A 19,492-nucleotide genomic window follows, 5' to 3' on the forward strand; every position below is an offset into this window, starting at 1 on the left:
GAACTCGCTGGTCCCATCAGGCATTGGCTGGGCTAATGATGGAAATGGGAGGGGTGGACAATTGGAGGTTTCTGCCCCCCCAAGGGAATGGGAGTACTCTTTTTTTTCTCGGCAGTCCATAAGGTATACTTGCGGATCAACGTTTTCGTGGTGGAGAAGGCTTTGCTGGCTGGGGTTAAGTGGTCGGAATACTCGGCAATTGCAGTATCAGGTCATGCTCCGCATTGGGTGGATATGGTACTGGAGATGGGGGTACCGCAGAGGCTGGGGTGGAAATTAGATGTGGGACTTTTGGAGGATCAAGGATTCTGTGACAAAATTGAAAAGGTAATTGAGGAATATGTAGGTTTCAACTGTATGGGTGAGGTGTCGAAGGCAGATGTCTGGGAGGCTCTAAAGACGGTGGTGAGGGGTGAGGTGATCTCGTTTAAGGCCAGGGTGGACAAATAGGAGAGGTTGGAGTGGCAGAGGGTAATAGATGAGATGTTGGAGGTAGATAGGTGTTATGCAGAAGATGGGGACCCAGTGAAGTTGGAAAAGAGGAAGGAACTTCAGGCGAGCTTTGACCGACTATCCACCAGGAACGCGGTGCACCAACTGAGGCGAACAAGGGGTGCAGTTTACAAGCATGGAGATAAATGGCGTATGTTACCAGGTAAGCTCCGGAGGGAAGCAGTGGCAAGGGAAATTGTTCAGGTGACGGATAGGGCAGGGAAGTTGGTGGTGGCGCCGGATCTGATTAACAAGGTCTTTAAGGAATTCTACGAGAGGTTGTACAGGTCAGAGCCACCTGGGGGAGACCGTGAGTTACAGGAATTTCTAGATGGGTTGGAGTACCCGAGGTTAGGGGAGGGGGACAGGGCTACATTAGAAGGAGCAATAGTGGAGCAGGAGATAAAGGATGCGATTGGGTGAATGCAGTCGGGGAACGTGGCAAGGCCGGATGGGTTTCCGGTGAATATTATAAAAAATTCAAGGATAAGCTGACACCCCTGATGATGGGGATGTTTGAAGAGGCGATAGGGAAGGGGGTGTTGCCACAAACTTTGGGGCAGGCATCGATTTCCCTGTTGCTAAAAAAAGATAAGGATCCGACGGAGTTTGGGTCGTATAGGCCCATGTCACTTCTGAATGTGGATGCAAAAGTATTGGCGAAGGTACTGGCGGGTAGGCTGGCGGAGTGCATCCCGAAGGTGATAGGTGAAGATCAGATGGGGTTCGTGAGAGGGAGGCAGCTCTTTTCAAACATTAGAAGGGTATTGAACGTGGTTATGGCACTGGCGGAGGGGAAGAAAACAGAGGTGGTTGTGGCATTGGATGCTGAGAAGGCATTTGACCGGTTAGAATGGGGGTACTTGATGGCAGTTCTGGAGCGGTTTGGGATTGGACCAAGATTTGTAAACTGGGTAAAGCTACTATATGAGGAGCCGAGGGCGAGTGTCCGCACAAACAACATCAGCTCAAGATACTTTTCTCTCCACCATTGGACTAGGCAGGGATGTCCTATATCCCCCTGCTGTTTGCACTCACAATTGAGCCGATGGCCATCGCATTAAGAAGTTTGGGGGTATGGAAAGGAATAGTGCGGGGAGCGTATAGAGCATATGGTGTCCTTATATGCCGATGACTTGCTGTTATACGTGTCGGAACCGAGTGTGTCGATAGGGGGAATATTGGAGCTTCTTCAGGTGTTTGCGTCTTTCTCGGGGTACAAACAAAATCTAGACAAGAGTGAGTATATTGTGGCGTCTCGGCCGGGTGTGGGGGCAGGGGTGGGGGGTCCTGCCATTCCGTAGGGCAGGGACTCACTTTAGGTACCTGGGGGTGCAGGTTGCCCGGGAGTGGGAGGGGCTCCGCAGGTACAACATTTCTAGTTTGGTGGGGAGAGTGAAAGCTGATCTGGCAAGGTGGGACAGTCTCCCTCTGTCACTGGCGGGTCGGGTACAGGCCGTTAAAATGAATGTGTTGCCACGATTTCTGTTTATTTTCCAATGCCTGCCGATTTTCCTGCCAAAGGCTTTTGTCAGAGAGATTGAGGGAATGATTACTTCGTTCATATGGGGAGGGAAGGTGGTCAGAGTTAGAAAGGTGCTGCTACAGAGGGGAATGTAGGCAGGGGGATTGGGTCTTCCGAACCTGATGTAATACTACTGGGCAGCGAATGTGGAGAAGGTGCGGAGCTGGGTCAGAGGGGTTGATTCCCAGTGGGTCAGAATGGAGGATTGTTTGTGCAGTGGGTCGGGTTTGAAAGCACTAGCAACAGCGCCACTCCCGATGGCCCCGGGGAAGTACTCAGGGAGTCCGGTAATAATAGCTTCATTGAGAATTTGGAGGCAGTTTCGCCAACACTTTGATTTGGGGGCAGGGTCAAGGGAAATGCCGATTCGGAGGAACCACAGATTTGAGCCCAGGAAGTGGGATGGAAATTTTCGGAAATGGGAGGAGAAGGAGATTAAGACACTGAAAGATTTGTTTCTTAGGGGTTGGCTTGCAGGATTGAAGGAGCTGGAAGCGAAGTATGGGCTGGAGCAGGGGGAAATTGGATTGGATTGGATTTGTTTATTGTCACGTGTACCAAGGTACAGTGAAAAGTATTTTTCTGCGAGCAGCTCAACAGATCATTAAGTACATGGGAAGAAAAGAAAATACATAATAGGGCAACACAAGGTATACAATGTAACTACATAAGCACCGGCATCGGGTGTAGTGTTAATGAGGTCAGTCCATAAGAAGGTCATTTAGGAGTCTGGTAACAGCGGGGAAGAAGCTGTTTTTGAGACTGTTCATGCGTGTTGTTAGACTTCTGTATCTCCTGCCCGATGAAAGAAGTTGGAAGAGTGAGTAAGCCGGGTGGGAGGTGTCTTTGATTATGCTGCCCGCTTTCCCCAGGCAGTGGGAGGTGTAAATGGAGTCAATGGATGGGAGGCAGGTTTGTGTGATGGATTGGGCGGTGTTCACGACTCTCTGAAGTTTCTTGCGGTCCTTGGCCGAGCAGTTGCCGTACCAGGCTGTGATGCAGCCAGATAGGATGCTTTCTATGGTGCATCTGTAAAAGTTGGTGAGGGTTAAGGTAGACATGCCGAATTTCCTTAGTTTCCTGAGGAAGTATAGGCGCTGTTGTGCTTTCTTGGTGGTAGTGTCAACGTGAGTGGACCAGGACAGATTTTTGGAGATGTGCACCCCTAGGAATTTGAAACTGCTAACCATCTCCACCTCGGCCCCGTTGATGCTGACAGGGGTGTGTACAGTACTTTGCTTCCTGAAGTCAGTGACCAGTTCTTTAGTTTTGCTGGCATTGAGGGAGAGATTGTTGTCGCTGCACCACTCCACTAGGTTCTCTATCTCCCTCCAGTATTAAAATGATTAGATACATGCAGGTTCGAGATTTTGCCAGGAAGGAGATACAGAGCTACCTGGTGGAGCCGGCCTCCACATTGCTGGAGGAGGTACTGATGACAGGGGGACTGGAGAAGGGAGTAGTGTAGGCGGTTTACGGAGCTATTTTGGAAGAGGAGAAGGCACCACTGGAAGGGATCAAAGCAAAGTGGGAGAAAGAGTTGGGAGAGGATGTGGAGGTGGGGTTCTGGTGTGAGGTGCTCCGGAGAGTGAATGCCTCCACCTAGTGTGCGCGAGATTGGGATTGATACAGCTGAAGTGGTATACAGAGCACACCTTACAAGGGCGAGGATGAGCCAATTATTTGAAGAAGTAGAAGATGTGTGTGAACGTTGCAGGGATGGCCCTGCTAATCATGTTCATATGTTTTGATCCTGTCCAAAGCTGGAGGATTACTGGAAGGTGGTTTTTAGGGTAGTTTCTAAAGTGATGCACATTAAACTGGATCCGGGCCCCCAGGAGGCCATATTCGGGGTGTTGGACCAGCCGGGGTTGGAAATGGGTGCAGTTGCAGATGTTGTACCCTTCGCCTCGTTGATCGCCCGAAGGCAGATCCTGATGGGTTGGAGAGCAACCTCTCCACCCTATGCCATGGCATGGCGGGGGAATCTGTTGGAATTCTTGACTCTTGAGAAGGTTAAGTTTGAACTGAGGGGAAGGATGGAGGGGTTCTATAATTCATGGGCATTATTCATTTTGCACTTTCAAGAACTGGATAACATCCAACATAGGTGGGGGGGGGGGGGGGGGGGGTTGGGAGGAAGGGGGCGGTGTGTGTTGATAGTGATTATGGGTGATTCCTGATAACTTTTTGTTTATGTGAACATGCGGGCTAATGTTTGGGGTTTGGTGGGAGGATGGGATCGTTGTTATTGATATGGGGATTGACATATTTGTTACTGATTATTGTTTATTGTTGGTGGGTGTAAATTTGGGAGAAAATGTGAAAAAGGAGGAGAATAAAAATATTTCTTTAAAAAAAACTTAAAATGAGACTAAACTTTGCTGCAAGTCTCTCTCACGACCTCTGCCCTCAGTAACCTGCATTGGCTTCCAGTTCCCTCACATCTTAAGATTAAGCTTGTTATCCTTGTATTTAAAATCCTCCATGACTGCTCCACTTCTTATCTCTTTAACGCCTTCAAACCTTACAAACCCCCCAACGACCTCTGTTGCTCTGTTTTGAAACCCCCTTTCCACCCCTACCCTACATTTGGGACCCTGCCTTCAGCTGCCTCGCATCCACTCCACGGAACTCCTTTTCCAAGTGTTTCCCCCTATCCAACTCCCTCTACTCCTTCAAGACCCTCTTTACGTCACAACTTAAACTTTGGACACCACCTGTGAGGTAGGCTGGGATTACGGTTCAAGGTCTCTTTGAAAGTGAACCTCAGGAATTGTGGCATGTCCGCTGCAGATTGGGAGTTAAATGCACAAAAGCACAAATAAAACCTACCTGGGGAGTGATCTCAAGTAGCGGTATTGCTTTCTTCAAACAACAAAGAATACAGATATGTCATTTTTTAGATTTTAATGGCATCAAGGGTATGGAGAAGAATTGGGAATATGGCTTTGAGATCGAGGATCAGCCATGGTCATAACTAAACGGTGGAGCAGGCCTGAAGGAATGGCCTACTCTCCTAGTTTCTGGGCGGATTCTCCATTTCAGAAACTAAGTGTTGATGCCGGGACTGAATCGATGGACTTCTACGACAACTAAATTGGCCCCAATTCTGGAACAATTCAAGATCCATTAATTGGCGAGCACCAGCACCACGTAGAAATGGATCGATTCCAATGAAATGCAGTGTCCGATTCAACGGGATTAACTCTCGAGAGGCTGAGAAGCTTCAGCTACATATCAGCGCTCCACTCCCCCCTCACACTCATCCCAGTCAACATGATGGCAACCCGAAGAGCGGCACCCCGATTTGCACAGAGCTCGAGACCTAACTGGAAGCCATGGATAAGAGGCGGACCAAGCTGTTCCCTCGGGTGGGAAGGAGACTGCCCCCTGCTGCCGCACACCAGGCCTGGGCGCAGGTGGCAGAGGCTGTGAGTGTCGTGGGCCCCACTGCTAGGACCGGACAGCAGTGCCGGAAGAGGTTGCACAACCTTCTCGGGGCGGCCAGGGTGAGTAGACCGCACTGTGCCCCGGGCATCAACCATAACCCCGTGACCACCGGGTACCCGGTAGTCTGCTTGCACCCCACCCTGTACCATATGCCAGCACCCATACCGCCCACCGTGGCCGGGTGCCCTGGCCACAAAGGCCACCAGCTGCCCAGGTGCATAACCGCAGTGAGAGAGAAGAGACAGGAGGGGGACTGCTGGACATGCGGCTCCTCACTTGCACGGAGCAGCGGGCACTGGACCTGGTCGATAGGCCCGGAGAGAGGGTAGTCGCCGAGGCGGAGATCCGCATCAGGCAACCAAATGAGCCCCCATTGAGTTGTGGTGCTCCTATGGCACGCGTCGCATGGCCCCCATCCCACCTCCCACACACCACCCCCTCCCCACACCTATACCATCCCCTCATCTTCCTTCATACCACCCACCACCCCAACTGGTGATCCAATCATGCATCGTGTCTTTTGTCTTGCAGGACTTGGCGACGAGGCGGGCCCTTCTGGTGCCCCCCCACCCCCAACCCCAAGCAGATTCCAGCGACAAAGTGGCAACGGTTAGTGAAGGGAGCCCCCAACTGCTAGCCCGAGACACCCCGGGGCACCAGTCCAGTTACAACACCGACTTTTGTTACAGCTGTCTCCAACACCCGCCACCATCCCAGAGACACTCACCTCGGTTGGGCATGTTAGTGAAGAGGCTCCTGAAGCACTATCTGGTACGTACAAAACAAGTGCAGCGGTGAAGGTAGGAACCCCTGAGGGGGACAGAAGGTGGCCCGACCCCAGGGACTAAGGGGTCTCGATAATCAAGATGCAGACACAGAGCGAGGAATTAAATGAGGAGCTGCCAGCAAGCATCCAGTGCCTGCAGCCACTGCATGGGTGGTGTCCATGGTGGAGGCCTTGGGGGTGAGGTTATCAGCCATGGGTCAGGATATCCAAGGCCGGGAGGCACAGGACAGGCTGCCCTGTCACAGGCAGCCACGTACCAGGGCCACCTGGACATTGCAATGGTGCTCCAGAGTTTGGCCCAGTCACAAAGAGTTATGGCTGAGGACTTTGATGGCATTGCCCGGGTGATGGCTGACCATCACTGAATGATGTGGCACTGTCCCAGGAGAGGTGGCCCAGTCCCTGTGTTCCATGAACATGAGCTTAGAGAGCCTGGTCGAGACGAGGGGCCTACAGGGCTGGCAGCGCCTGCAGGAAAACCCCAGGAATTCGCTCCAGTCACAATCCCATCCCGCAGAGAAGCCTGCGGGCCATCAAGCACAGTAAGAGAGGAGGACTTGATGGGACCCGTGCCAGTGACCCAGCAAGGGAGGTGCCAGAACACCACAGCACCTCGGATTCCCCCCTCCTCCTGTCCCTGGCACATCCGGTGGGCAGCAGGCAGAAAAGGGTGGCACTACGCCACCTGGAACACCCAAGTGATGGGGCCGGTCGCTCCAGAGGATGGCCGCCAAAGGGGACCCAGGTTTGGGGGCGGGAATTGCAGCAGGCTGCCTCTACCCCAGATGTACCACCTGTAAGGCCAGAAAGGTAGACACCAGTTAAGTTAGCATGGGTGCAGCACACAGGATAGCGCTAGGGGCTAGAGTACAAACCATTACAGAAATGTTCACAGGTTTCACCTGTTACGTTCAAAATAAGCACCTGTGCCCAATAGTTCCAACCTGCCTCGGTGCTCTTTTTAGAAAGGTATGAGTGACGAGCTGGGCTGGGGTGACCAGAGAGGGGGTTGGGGGGAAATGGGCGGGTGGTGGATGTGGGCACGGGCCGGGGCCCCTAAGATGGACACGGCACATCGTCCCAGAATCTTACCCCTCCCCCCCTCTCTCAACGCCAAACACCCCCACCCCCCCCACCCCCCCCGGGCACCTCGTCCCCACCTGCGCCATCCATAGGTTCGGTGGACCGTGTGATGGAATGGCCAGCTCACATGCAGGGACCACCCAGGTGAACTGTGGAATGTGCTGCAGTAGAAAGGAGTCAGTCATTGTCAAATGATGCGGATCACCAGAGCTCGTCGCAGAGCAGGCCGTCATCATCCGCCATCCCATTTGGGGCAGGGGGGGGTGGGGGGGGGGTGATGGGATGGAGGGAGAGGGTTTGGGGCTGTGATGGGCTATTCGTGCCGTCAGCCAGGCCCCCTAGTCAGTGAACCTGGAGGCGATTAGAGCGTCCCATCATCCTGTGCACGCCGGCCCTGGCGCACATATTGTGCAACCTCCTGTGTCTGCCCGGGCCCCATGCCCTGCTCAGCCTGACCATCCATCAGATGAGACCTGGCATTCATCCTCCTCCACTAACACATCTCCCCTCTGCTGCGTGATGTTGTGGAGGATACAGCAGTCCACCATGATGTGGGAGGCCCTACTAGCGTTATACTGGAGGGCTCCTCCAGAGCGGTTCAGGCACATTCATCTCATCTTCAGGATGCCGATGCACCGCTCGATCACGCCTCTGGTCACAGCATGAACTTCACTGTAGTGGGTCTCCGCGACGGCTGTGGCCTCCGGATCGGCCTCATCAGCCACAACCGCAGCGGATAACCCCTGTCGCCCAGGAGCAACCCCATTCCTGGGAGTGAACCTTGAAGATGTCAGGGACCATCCAATGTACCAGGATGAAGGCATCGTGCACACTGCCCGTGTATTGGGCGTGATGTGCATGATCTGAACATCATGGTCACACACCAGCTTCACCTTCGTGGAGTGGAGCCACTTTTGGTTTGTGAAGACCGGCCCATCATGGGCTGACGCTCATAGGAGGACATCCCATCGATCACCTCCTGGACCTGGGGCATCCTGGCGATGGTGGCGAACCCCGTTGCCCAAGCAGCCTGGTGGGCTTGGTTCACATTGAAGTTGAAATATTGTGCCGAGCGGGTATACAGGCCTACTATGATGGCGCAGATACACTTATGCAGAGGTCTGCGAGATCCCAGGCAGGTCCCCACTCAGTGCCTGGAAGTACCCCATGGCAAAAATGTTCAGTGCGACTATCACTTTGATGGCCACCGGGAACGGGTGTCCTCCCCCATACCCCTGCAGTGTCAGGTGTTTCATGATCTGGTAGATATGTCGCACTGTCCCCCTGCTCTGCCAGAGTCCTCAACAGCATGCCCAATCCAGCAGGTCCTTGAATGATAGGCGCTGCCGGTTCACTCGAGTCTTGATGCGGTGAGTCCTTCCCACCTCCGTCTCGGCCTGTTGGGCGGTCAGCTCTCCATCCTCACCGAATGGCTCGTGTTCCTCAGGAAGGAAGGCTCCACCGCTGCAGGGCCGTCTCTGAGCAGCTCCCGCTCATGCAGACTCAGTGCATCCCCTCAGGGCTACGGTGGCCAGGAAGAGGACAACCATTCCTGGTTGGATTCCAAAGTCCATTGTCTGCAGGGGGTGGAAGGCAGACGTTAGCATGGCACGTACCCCGGTGCCCAACCAGGTCCAGCGGGCCAACACGATGGCTGCTGTTTGCACTGCATTCCCTGCCCCCCGCATGTCCCCCTAAATACCCCTTCCCTCTCGCCACACCCATCCCTGGCCGTTCCCCTGCACGTCTTGCCCTGTCGGTTCCTGGCCCTGTATGGGCCTTTGGCCCCAGAACCCATTCCAGCCGGCAGGGGTATTGGTGGTTGGAGCTACGCATGCCAGACGTCGGCTCTCCAGCCCGAACCCAGGGCCCTGCTGTAGGGTCTTTTGTGGGCGTCCCTTGTGTGGGCCGCATGATGCCCCACCCGCAGGTGGCACCCAATTGTGGGGAAGAGGTGGTGAAGTGCAGGGGTGGTGGCACCCATACGGCCAGTGGCACTGTGCACAACCACGGGCCATGGTGGACAGTCAGTGAGGTGTGCAGCAAGATGGCTGCCTTGCAGGCCAGGCTGGCATGCAAGTGGCACTGCCAGGGTGGCAGACTGGCAGTGCCAACATGCTAGGTTGGCACCCTGCCCAGAGGGGAAAGCACCTGGGAGCCTTCAATTCCCTAGGAGACCCCCACCAGTGCCATTCCTTCTGCTCCTCGTTTGTGGAGACCAGCACTGAACGGCGCTTGCCCAAAGTCTCCCAAGGTGAAGAGGTTAGATCTCAGAAATGCACATTAGAGTGAGACAAGCTGTCTCACTCTAATATGCAAATTTGCCATAAAGTGACCCCACCCACAATGGACAGGATTCACATCATGATGTTTCGCTAGATTGCGTTAGATCTTGAGAGGCGAGGTGAGCTGGGTAGTTCCCGAAGTGTAATGGTAACTAAACATGAACATGTATTATAAATAATTATATTTTTTTGAGATGCGAGGGAAAAGTATCTTTAAAAAGAAAGGGGGATGTTGTGGTATGCTTTTATGGGATAGCAGCATGCCATCGCTAGGAAGGAAGTGTGGCATGTGATCCAGCTTCGATTTCACTTTGGCCTGTGAGCAGCAAACAGAAGAAACAGCAAAGTACTGTGTAGCCATCTGGGATGGCCACGTCCCGATTACAAAATGGACACTTGCAAAGCATGCAGGGAAAATTAGACAATGCGAAGAAACAAGCAGGTGCAAGCTCTGTCTGTTGATTAGAACCTTAAACTCTCAGACAGGACAGAAAAACCAAGCAATCTACATACTAATGAGCCATCTCCAGGGACAAAAGGGAAACATTTAGATACACAATGTTAAGGCAGACTCCCCGGCGCCAGAAGAGGCTAAGACAAAGCAGACTAACAGTCACCAGGACACGTCCAGCGATCAGGGAACCACCCCTCTATTGGAGGAAAATCGATACGACTGATTGGGAAAGACCCAATTAGTTGAGGCCAAGTTCAAGGCCCGCCCAAAAACGCGCAAAGCCCTTTTTAGTATCAAAGATATTCCCCAAGGGAGAATCTTCCTCCTTTGGCTTTGGCTCTCACCGAAGAGAGAGACCTGCCTAGCAGCTGCACCAGACCAAGTAAGTCCCAAAGCAACGCACGCTACGAGATAGACGCTCCTAGTTGCTACCCTGTAAACAGCTCAACCCAGCAGCCTCAGAACCGAGCAACGGCCATTGTTCCTCTGATTGAGTGGGCACCCGAAGCTAAGTATAGGCTTTAGTAATAGTGGTAGTTTAGTTTGTAGAGTTTATGCATGAGTAGATTTGGCGGTGTGTAAATAAATGAGCATTGCTTTTGAACTTACTAACTGGTGTATCGAGTCATTGATCAGTATTCGGTTCGGAACCTTGTGGCGGTGTCGAAAGATACCTGGCGACTCTTGAGCAAACGTGATTAAACAGAGCCAAATTAAGAGCCAACCAAAAGTTAGCAACATTTACTGGCGACATCTGACGGGGCTCGACTTAGAAGTGGCCTAACCACTCCAAGAGAACCCAAAATTTGAATTGAGAATCCAATTGGGAACAGAAAGAAAAACCACAAGCGTCAAAACAGTACTGATCAAGCCTCTGAATTTGGAAGTGTGTTAATGCATGCGTACTAACAGGGATATAAGGTAAACCTGAGAGATTTTGTTGCGTAAAACTGTCGGGAATTTTGTAGGCCGGAAATTAGCGAAAGCCATACCCGTGTTTACATCACCTCTTTATCACCCCCAGTTCCAAATTCAGTAGAGAGCCTGGATAGATAAAATGACAATGAAGGCAATGGAACGCCTTATGAACCCCCAGGAATTCGGTGTCGCAGCGACCAGTGCAGTAGGGCAGTGTCCCATTTGGGAAATATCTCAAAGGGAAAGGATGGCCCCTTTGGAGTGAATTCTGTGATAATGAGGAAACAGGACCCAGGAGCATAGGACATACTTGGTGGGAGAACCTGTCAGAGATCCACAAGAAGAGCTTAGGGAAAGCTCACAAGCCGATGGCAATCGTGAGCTGCTTGGCACAATTGCGAGGCACATAGGAGGTCGTTAGGACGCTCCGTAGAGAGATAGAGGAGAGAGACAGAAGTAGTGAGGTAGACGTGAGTGAGGTAGAGAAAGAGAATCAAGATTCAAAAGTGCAGTTAGCAGCAAGGGACAGAGAGGTGGATGATGCCAAGTGGGCACGTCAGTCTTGTCTCGCGCATTTGAACAGTTTTCAGACGCAATATGATAAAGCCTACCAGGACACGCAACGTGCAGTCTTGGTAAGACAAGAAACAGAACAGCAAGCTGAGAAATTGCTAAAACAGTGCAATAATTTAAAAGCAGCCCTACTTCCACAACGGACAAAGGCAGAGCTCAGTAGACCACGCAAAGTGCCGGAAGCAAATTGCAGAATTGCAATCTCTGCTTTCCGTTCAAAATGGCTTTCAAAGTACATTCGGACCCCAATTAGATCAAGAAAACGGCCCCGACTGGCAGGAATTGAACGAGACTGCCCATAGATACATACATGGGACATGTACGCAGGAAAAACCCCAGGAAAGGAAAGCACCCCAACCGAACAGGCAAAACACACCCCCATGAATCCTGTAATCACACACCACAGGGCCGCAGGAGAAGGCGAAGCAGACTTCCTTTATACAACCCCGTTAACCGTGACCCAATTACGAGACGTGTGCTGAAAAATTACACCGTTCCTTCCCACTTCAGACCCCCACCAATTTTTCACGAAAGTCAAACAACAGGTAACCATGTACGGCCTGAACGAAAAGGAGCAACTGAAGCTCACAGTTTTAAGCCTCAACCCTTTAGTCATAGCAGCCCTTCCTGACCCACAGAATGTAGGAGGAGGCACACTCCAAGAGATGCACACTGCGATCCTTGATGCGATCGGCTTTAACAGAGGAGACCCCGTAGAAGGCCTAAATAAGTGCAGGCAAAAGAATACAGAGTACCCCACAGCGTTTGTTGGACGTTTGTGGATTCACTTTACCGCAGTTTTTGGACAGTTAGCCCGCGCCCATTTGTCCCCAGATAATATGGCCAAATGGACCCGAATTCTCGTCTCCCACTCCACAGAAGCAGGACAAAAAGCTTGCGCAAATTATGACCCCTCAGATGAGGCCCACAATGGAAAATGGGTTTTGAAGAGATTGTCCCGCGCTTGGGAGCAATCAATTGCAGGCAAAACCGCATTTATAACACCCGATGAAGAGCAGGTAGAAATGAACCCAGTTAAAGCGCACCAGAACCCCGCATGAGTAAATGAGGGCAGGCACAGCCAACCCCAGACAAAATGTCAAGAATGTTGTAATTGTGGACAGCTAGGTCACTTTGCACGTGAGTGCAACGTGCCGCAGGAGCAGCAGAGAAACCAACAGGCAGGCACCCTAAACAAGAATAGGGCAAAGACGATCCATAGCGTTAGCGCCCGTTCAGAGAATACAGACATGAACGGCACCGAATGACGGTGTTCGGGCTCCCCAACCTGGGTTTGCGACACCTTTTGGGACAAGTCCGGTAGACCTGTAGTAGCAGGCAAAGTCCGGGGACAACCCGTAGAATTTCTTTGGGACACAGGAGAGTCCCGCACTACACTCAATTCCTCCACGGTGTTCCAGCAAGACACGTGGCCCACAACAGACACCATTACACTCAGCGGCTTTACAGGCCATTAACAATAGGGACACATCACAGCCCCTATAGCAATGCAGATAGGTAACATCACGACTAAGCACCCCGTAGTTTTAGTCGATCGGCCCAGACAGCAGAACATATCCTTGGGAACGATTTCATGAGCTCCCATAACATTTCTTTCGACCCAGTTAACAAGTGTGTTTGGAAAATGGCAAAGGCAGCATGAGCCCCCGCCACGCTCACAGTAGGAGAGTACGTAAATAGGATTAGCTCAGTAGGAGACTTCTGGTTCGACCCTCGAGCCATTAGTGCTGACAAACAGGTTAGGGCAGTCCTGCAGGAATACAAAGCAGCATTTGCACAGCACAAGCACGACTGTGGGAATTTGACTGGCTTTGTGAACGTTACAGGTCCCATCCCTAAACCCCAGAAGCAGTATGGATTTCCCCAGGAAGCAGAGGGAGAAATCTCCAAAGTAATAGAGAGTTTGTTGGATCAAGGCGTACTCCGATCAGTAGCCTCCACAAACAACGCACCGTTTTGACCCGACAGGAAACCGGATGGATCATGGCGACTGACTATTGATTACCGGGAACTGAACAAAGTAACCACAGCAGCAGCCTCCACCATAGCCACGAGTCCCAAGACCATGCTCAAACAGGGACTCCAGTCAAATAAAATTTCGGTTTTGGACATTAGTAATGGCTTTTGGTCCATTCTGTTTGCTAAAGCGTGCCAGCAAAAATTCGCCTTTACATTCCAAGGGCAACAATACACATGGACTTGCCTTCCACAAGGCTTCCACAACTCCCCCTCCATTTTCCACCGACAGCTGGCAAATGGATTAGCAAAATTTTCCCGCCCCGATTGTCTGGTCCAGTATGTAGATGACTTGTTACTACAGACAGACACAAAGGGAGAGCACATTTTGCTTCTCGCTGAAATCCTAGCACTCCTAAAAGAAATTGGTTGTAAAGTCAACCCCAAGAAGGCCCAGATTCTGAAAGAAAAAGTGATTTACTTGGGAACAGTGATCACTCATGGTAAACGCGAGATCGAGTGCAGGAGAATTGACTCGATCGCCAAATTGCCCCTTCCCCACAATGTCTCAGCCCTCCGGTCATTTTTAGGACTGGTTGGTTACTGCCGAAACCATACTGATGGTTTTGCCATTAAAGCAGCGCCGCTTTCCGAACTTCTCGAGGCGGGCACTTTGGGAATGGCTTCCACAGCACACAGATGCCATGGATGCTTTAAAAAGAGCATTCAGCACAGCCCCCGCACTACAGGTCCCAGATCCACATTCCCCGTACGCTATCGAAGTAGCAAGCACCGACCGAACCGTTCCGGCCGTGCTCCTCCAGGAATGCCACGACCAGTTACGCCCCATAGCATAGGCACCTGCTCGCAGTTTTTTGGGCGGTACAATACATCGCCTACATTACAGGACTCAACCCCATCACCATCCTCACAGAACACACACCGACACAGCTATTGTTAGACGGCCGACTTAAAGATGGCACAGTCAGCCAAATCCGCGCAGCCCGTTGGACCCTTCTTTTACAGGGACGGGACATCACGGTAAAGAGAACCAAGACCCACATATTCCTTGCTGATAATTTGCAGTATGAAGGCACCCCTCATGAATGTGAGATCATCACCACGAAACAGAACACAGGCCCATTTATTCCCAAAACATCCCCCAGGAAAACAGGTAATACATTCCTGAGACCCCAGCCCACAGACATGTGCGCACCCCTGAAGATTTATGTGGATGGCTCCTCCACAGTGTTAAACGGAGAGAGAATTACCGGTTGCGGTATATATGTGGAGGACGCGCAGGGACGTGCCCTAGATGAAATTTCCTTGAAGTTGCCAGGACACTTAGGCTCGCAGGCAGCAGAGCTGGCAGCGATTGCATATATTGTAGACCACCCAGACTCGTTCCCGACCCCAATAGACATCTATTCAGCCAGCTTGTATGGCTGCAGAAGTTTGACAGAGTTCCTACCCCTGTGGCAAACAAGCGGATTTGTTTCCGCGGACGGTAGACCCCCTACCCTCAGCCCCATTACTCCGCCATATCTTAGAGACAGCGAAGGATAGGAAATACGGAATAATTAAGGTTCGCAGTCATCACCGTTCTTACCCCCCTGGAAACGTTAAAGCAGGCGCCCTAGCGAAGACAGGCTCCAGGCATGGTTATTTTTGGAACCCCCCCGAAAGCACCCCATTACACGCACTTCAGGTCTCACAGACCAACATTCAGGATTTAGCGAAGGCCCAGAAAGAGGACGAAAAACTCAGGGAAGTTTTAACGGGAACCTTCCCAGCCCCGTACGACAAGTTTAGAAATGCAATCACCACCCACGACGGTGTGATTTTAAAGGACAGCATTTATATAGTTCCCAGCCAGGATAGGAACCAGATCATTTGTCAGTTCCATGGACACCAAGGAATTGAACCCACCTCAGACCGCTTTGTTGGTGGCCTGATATAAAAATCGATGTCACACACTACATTGAGAATTGCTTAATCTGTGCCCAGAACGATCCGGACAGATATGCGAAAAAGGCTCAACTTAGTCATACCCGCCCCGTTAATAGACCCTGGACAAATCTCCAGATAGATTATATAGGACCCCTACCCCCGCGCAGAAATGGTTAGAAGTATGTGTTGGTAGTCATAGACACCTTCACAAAATGGGTGTGGGAAGCATTTCTGTCAAGAACTAATACGGCCAAGACAACGGCTAAAATATTAACACACCACATCTTTACAAGATGGGGCCTCCCACGCAGTATAGAGTCCGAGCAAGGCTCCCATTTCACCGAACGTTTAATGAAAAACGTCCTCACGATTTTCGGCATTAGACAAAAGTTCCATATCGCATACCACCCCCAGTCAAGTGGTATTGTAGAACGAATGAATAGGACATTGAAAGCCATCCTCAGGAAAATGGTACAGCAGAATAACAGCACCTGAGATTCAGTACTCCCATTTGCTTTAATGCTTTTAAGAAACACGGTATCCACGTCCACAGGATACACCCCCCACACCCTCATGACCGGACGCCCTGAAAGGCACTGAGTATTTATTAGGACTGGATTTGGCCAGCCCCGCAGTTACAGCCCTCACACATGAAAAAGCGTTTAAACAACTGATACAGAATATAAAGGAAGCCCGACTCGCAGCAGCAGTGAGTCTTGGAACCTGGAAGAAACAGAGCAAGGCTTGTTTCGACAAAACAGTACACGCCACTCAGTTTACAGTAGGGCAACAAGTTATGCTTTCCCTTTACAACCCCAGTTCATTCCTCGCCCCCAAATTTTCTGGACCGTACTCCATTTCGGACAAAGTCAGCCCCTCAGTATACAAAATAACCTATCCCAATGGTATATCTGCGTGGTTTCATATAAACCAGCACAAGGCTTACGGCTCACAGAATAACCACACACACCACGTCCTGCTCGCAGCAGCAGACGAGCACGCCTCGTCCACAGATGACGTATTCCTACCCTCCCCCAACCACTCCAGTCCGTCCTCAGACACGACTTCAACTCCGCCCCCAGAGGCATGACTCCGCCTATCCCTTCCCTCAACCATCAGCGACAGCAACAGTGATAGCGATCACAATGACGACAGCCACAGCACACCACAGTTACGACTACACCCCTGCACCAGGCCCCACTCCCAGTGAATCTGAGCATGATTCTACCGACCCATTTGAGATCACTTATATCAAAGCCGCTGATCCAGACCCACCGCCCGTCAATTACGGATTGAAGAATAGTAGCTCCAACCTCGACACACGATTCTGGCACCAAGACAATTCGTTCAGGCTCATCCGGAATGATGAGATGGACCCCAATTCGCCCCAAGCATCTTTAGCATGGTCACTACAGACAAGAGTTTGGCAGCCGGAAGAAGATGATGACTTAGAGTCTGACTCCCACCAAACAAATCCCTTTGCGACCTGTTTGCTACTGAGCAGTGAGGTGTCCAGATGATGGAGAAAAAAGGAACCGATGGATAGATACGGTGTCCTTCCTGATGGAATCTGCACCATGTTTGTTGAATGTTGTTTGTTCGTTAGTGTTATCGTTAAGTGTTGTTCGTAAACTCGGAAGTTTTCACGGCCCCACGTCACCACTCCTTTAATGCCTGCCCGGCTGTTAATTGAACATGTTTGTCCCCAGACAATAGTTCAGAGGAACTAGTTTGCCGACAGAACACGACACATAGTTGCTCTCCCAATTCGAGAGGCAGCCCCCCACGACGACCACATTCTTACCCATTCTTGCCGGTTGCTCAGGCAGTGGCGAAACGGCATTGATCACCGTCCTACCCGGGGATTCCACCCATTTCTTACCCGCCGCGGCCCATATGCACCCATTTTGGCTCGTTACGTTCGAAATTCTTTTGTTTGGTTTTGGAAACCCTTAGGTTGCTTCCCTATGCTATTTACATCCTCAAACACTGGGATGGTAAATCACACAGGCTGTGAGACGGCTCGCAGTATGGCAGTATCTTTCTTAGATGTCTTGTCCCAAGATTCGGTTTAAAAAAAAATGAGGGAGTCACAGATGGTGACCAATTATAAAGGGAAATTGGCAATAAAGGACAGACAGACAGACATACGAGGTCTTAAGCAAGATAATAACAGAAATTATGCTTGTGTTCACAGAACTCAGAAACCCAGGAACCCCAGAGGAAGACAAAGAAGAAGTCCGACAAAGATGAAGACAGCCTTCGTGTTCACATGGATCTTAGCGGGATCCCTTCAGTTACGCGTGGTCGCTACCCCCCTGACCCCTACCACACAAACCATAAATAATTCTCACCCCTGCAATACACGGAACCCCGGGCCCAGCGACAGCTAGCAATACTCCGACCTGGTGTAATAAGTTTATCACCTAGTACTCGCTCTCATATGTAGTCAAAGCACTCTTAGTGCTGGCGATACTTTGCAGTGTCGTGCAAACGTTTAGAGTCAGGAAATGGCGAAAGAGAGCAAATCGCTCTCGTACCCCGGTATACAGATATAGGTCCCCCATTTTCAGATTTCACCAGACCCCCAAACCCATTGGGACGGATTAAAGTGCATCAACTTTCTTTATGTATTCTATGGAAAAAAGAGATGTAAACCTCTGTGTCTGACTGCCAGACCAGGGAAATTTGTGTGCTGCTATTTTTACATTTTAAGATGTATAGATTATTTTTGGGTTGTTTGTATTTTTGGATTGTTTGAATGAGGATAGCTTATTGAGAATAGTTAGAGGTTCCAGTTTTTTTATTTTTCTGTAATGCATGTATTAATGTCATAGCGCCCTGTAGAGTTTTATGATAATGTATGTATTTAAAATGGTTTTGTTAAAATTCTGTTGCATAGGATAGGACAGTGTAGAGCCTAAGTATGGGTGCCCCGGTGGTCAGAGGATGAAGACGACATAGTAATGTGATCCTTCACGCTTCGCGTTGAGGATCACAAGGAGGAAGTGTAGCCATCTGGGATGACCACGTCCCGATTACAAAATCGACACTTGCAAAGAATGCAGGGAAAATTGGACAATGCTAAGAAACAAGCAGGTGCAAGCTCTGTCTGTTGATTAGAACTTTAAACTCTCAGGACAGAAACAACCAAGCAATCTACATACTAATGAGCCATCTCCAGGGACAAAAGGGAAACATTTAGATACACAATGTTACGGCAGACTCCCCGGCGCCAGAAGAGGCTAAGACAAAGCAGACTAACAGTCACCAGGACACGCCCAGCGATCAGGGAACCACCCCTCTATTGGAGGAAAATCGATACGATTGATTGGGAAAGACCCAATTAGTTGAGGCCAAGTTCAAGGCCTGCCCAAAAGTGCGCAAAGCCCTTTTTAGTATCAAAGATATTCCCCAAGGGAGAATCTTCCTCCTTTGGCTTTGGCTCTCTCGAAGAGAGAGACCTGCAGAACAGCTGCACCAGACCAAGTATGTCCCAAGTCAACGCACGCTACGAGATAGACGCTCCCAGTTGCTACCCTGGAAACAGCTCAACCCAGCAGCCTCAGAACCGAGCAACGGCCATTGTTCCTCTGACTGAGTGGGTACCCAAAGTTAAGTATAGGCTTTAGTAATAGTGGTAGTTTAGTTTGTAGAGTTTATGCATGAGTAGATTTGACGGTGTGTAAATAAATGAGCTTTGCTTTTGAACTTACTAACTGGCGATCGAGTCATTGATCAGTATTCGGTTCTGAACCTTGTGGCGGTGTCGAAAGATACCTGGCGACTCTTGAGCAAACGTGATTAAACAGAGCCAAATTAAGAGCCAACCAAAAGTTAGCAACAACTGATGTCTTCAAGCTTTTTACCCATGTATATGTTCTCATTCTTAGACACAATAAATGAACCCAGAATGTGTTTACCCAATCCCTTATGAGTATTGGTGCCTTTCTATCATTACGAAAACACAACAGTTTTAACATTAATGCATACTG

This window comes from Scyliorhinus torazame, chromosome 4 (assembly GCF_047496885.1).
Source record: "Scyliorhinus torazame isolate Kashiwa2021f chromosome 4, sScyTor2.1, whole genome shotgun sequence".
Classification (NCBI taxonomy): Eukaryota; Metazoa; Chordata; class Chondrichthyes; order Carcharhiniformes; family Scyliorhinidae; genus Scyliorhinus; species Scyliorhinus torazame.